The sequence below is a fragment of the Otolemur garnettii genome, unplaced genomic scaffold, assembly GCF_000181295.1.
Source record: "Otolemur garnettii isolate 467f Iridium unplaced genomic scaffold, OtoGar3 scaffold00139, whole genome shotgun sequence".
Classification (NCBI taxonomy): domain Eukaryota; kingdom Metazoa; phylum Chordata; class Mammalia; order Primates; family Galagidae; genus Otolemur; species Otolemur garnettii.
In genome coordinates this window covers 3,775,000-3,778,382 of record NW_003852534.1, presented here as the reverse complement: position 1 = coordinate 3,778,382, position 3,383 = coordinate 3,775,000, and positions in this window count along the sequence as shown.

Here is a 3,383-nt window from a genome sequence, read left to right as displayed (position 1 = left end):
CCCGCCTACACGGTGGGAGGGGCTGAGCCCAGTCTATTCCCGCCTACACGGTGGGAGGGGCTGAGCCCAGTCTATCCCCGCCGGCACGGTGGGGGAGCGCCCGGTGCTCCAGGTGGGGAGCTCTCCCTGTCCTCAGAGTTCAGTGCATTCCCAGTCATGCTGTCTTAGGTTCCAGTTTGAATCTCCGCAATTATAGGGTATCGATTACTCTGCAGAATTCAGCTGCGATGTAGGCATCACATGTTTTAGAGTTTAAGTTTGTTATTTTTTATCCATATCTCTGTTTATCTTTTTCATTGCTACGGCAGTTCTTTATATAGACTGGGGATTGGCTCTTCATTATCTGAGGGTTTTATGAAGTTTTATTCACATTCTGTGGCTTGCTGGACTTTTCATTTTCTTTATGGTATCTTTTAATGAAAAGAAAGCCTTAATTTTAATGAACTAAATTTCATAATTCTAAATTTCATAACCATTTTACTTAATGGTTAAAGATTCTTCATTCTTTTGAAAAAGTCTTAGGCTCCTTTGAGGTTATGATAATATTTTAATTTAAAGCTTATTTAACTTTAAATTAAAATATATTTTAATTTGAAGTTGTTTTAAGTTTTTGCCACTAATATCTACATTTTTAACTTGTGAGCAATTATTGTTACATGTAGTATGAAATAAGGTCTAAATATGGTTCTGAAATGCTACAAATAAACATATCTAAACCAATAAAATTAATTATAACTTTGAGTCAATTTTTGAATATTCATATGAAATAGAGAAATTCCTAGAAAACTATAACTAAACCAAAAAAGAAACAGAAACTTAAATAAGCCTAAATCCAACAAAATCACCAATTCTGCAGTAAATTCCACTCACAAAGAAGTGCAAAGCCAAAAACTTCCCCAACAAATTTTTCCAAATTTAATAAACAATTCAGAAATTTTCAAAATTTTTCAAAATGATGGAGGATGAGGAAATTTTTCCCAACGCATATTAATGGGTTCTCATAGCCTTGTTAATTAAAGAAAAATAATAGACAGGAACCCTGTGAAAAAGGACTGTGACAAGAAAATCCCACCCATGTTGACAGGAGTGAAAACTTTCGAACAAAATGTAGACAAATTTAACAACATTTTATAGACCCAGTTGGGATCTGGTCATAATCCTGAAGGTCATGATCTTGAATACCATAGTCCTGCATGTTGAAATCTCAAAAGACTAAAATCTGAAAATATAATTCTGGGAAAAAATGTTTAAAAACTTTTAAAAGATATTTACTTACATTTTAAAAGGTTATTTATTTGAAAAACATAAAAATGAAAGAGCACTTCGTAGACCAGCTGACATAATCAAATGGTAAATAATATATTTCAGCAGGCACAAACCTTGAGGTATACCAATGACAATCACAGGGTTAAAACAAGTAGGAACAGACAAACATATTCATAAAGAAATGGAACCCAAACGCACGTTGCAAAGATTGGTAACTGTGTTCATCACACTTAGTAACTTCAGTCATCTGAAATACCGTGATGGACTCTTTGACAAGATGGATATAACCACCACAATGCCACTGCCCCAGTTGTGCACAGAGCCCGGTCTTGACGAATTTTGCCATCCACAAATGAAGATGTACAAAAAAGATATCTCTTCATTTACCGAGGAATTCTCAACATTTTCACATACATGCACATTGCTAACATACAAACTCAACTTTTTGATAATGTCCTTTCATCAAATCATATTTATGAAAAAATGCGTAAAACAAATTAGAACTTTCTAAAGGACTTTATACAATTTATACCTCCAGTATTGGAAATTACGTAAAGATGAACTACATATCATGCATTGAACAAATTAATGCTTAAAATTTAACTTAGTGAAAAAAGCTAAAAATGCAAAAGAAAGCTGAAAAGGGAATTTGACACATAGAGTATATTACAGAAGAGATATTAAGACAAGGCTTTCTTCAGAGAAGGCCTTCACATTCACTCTCTCCATGGCGCTGGTCTCTTTGAAATTCTATGATTTGATACACACCAATCTGAACACCCCTGACATTTTCGCATCTCCTTTGCATGCTCTGTGTCATTTTGAATACGTGGAAACCCACTGCTCGTGCACTCAGATAAACACCACAAATTCGGTGGAAATGATAAAGGCAAACAAATGGCAACACTGTTGCTTTAGTCTGTCTTATCCTACCAGCCACACAATTATTTCTGAGCCAGTCAGCTAGAAAGAATATCAATGCACACAAATGACAGATTTTTAAAATGAAGTTTCAATTGTCATTGTATCTTGGGACCCATCCACTTATCTAATTTTTTTCACCAAATGCTTTAGACTGAATGACAAAAACAAACTTTATTGGTGACACTTTAACTTCACTTCTAGAAGCTTTGATCACACCTGATTCCAACTTTGTCATTTTACTTTGGTCATTCAAATGAAATCCATTCTTCTGCATAAAGAAAATAGCAAGGTAATAGTTCCACCTCGCTGGATACAATCGATCTGTGACGGTGACTTTAGGATTTTAGATGCTGGAGATTTTAGACTTGAGGAATTTAGACATTAGGGATTTTGATATTTAAGGATTTTGATCTTTGGGGATTTCAACATTCAATATTATCACATTCAGAATTGTGTTTTTCCAAATCATAATCCAAACCCAACTTGATCATATCTCCCCCACCCAGGAATCAAAACCTGACTTCACTTTTGAAAATCAATAAATGTAATAAAATAAATTAACAGTTGAAAAGAAACAGAATGAAAGAAAATACTGTAACACATGTAGCCTACCAAGAAGCAATACCAGATTGAAGTGTAGCATATTAATAATAATAAACAAGACAGACAAATAGAAATGCAGACAAAAAATTAACTAATTTATTGAACATAAAAAGAAATTCTTATCCCTTTAAATATATGAAGAAGATAAAAGTCACATGATAAAAGTCATATGAGAATGTTTCCATAAATATAGAAAAAGCTTTCAATAAAACTTAAAATGCATTAAAGTCGCACACACACACACGTGCACGTGTGAGGACACACTTCTTGGTAATGACAGCATAGAAGGAAAATCCTCAACTTAATGAACTCATAAACTGCATCTACAGAAAACCTACACGAGCCTTCCTCTTTCCCCTCCCCTTTGCCATATTCTTTGCCCTCCCATTCTTTTGGCTTCTCTTTCTAAACAATTTTGTGTAAAATCCATTAGCTGGGGCAGAGTAGAGCAAGCTTGTGCACCAGCTCATCAGCGGAGGAAGCAGTGGCCCAAAGCAAGGTGTTGACTCCTGACAAGGATGAGGGGGGCGTTCCCACAAGGTCATGGGCTGTGAAGGGTGAGGAGGGTAGAGACCCTGGCAGGGAGGCGG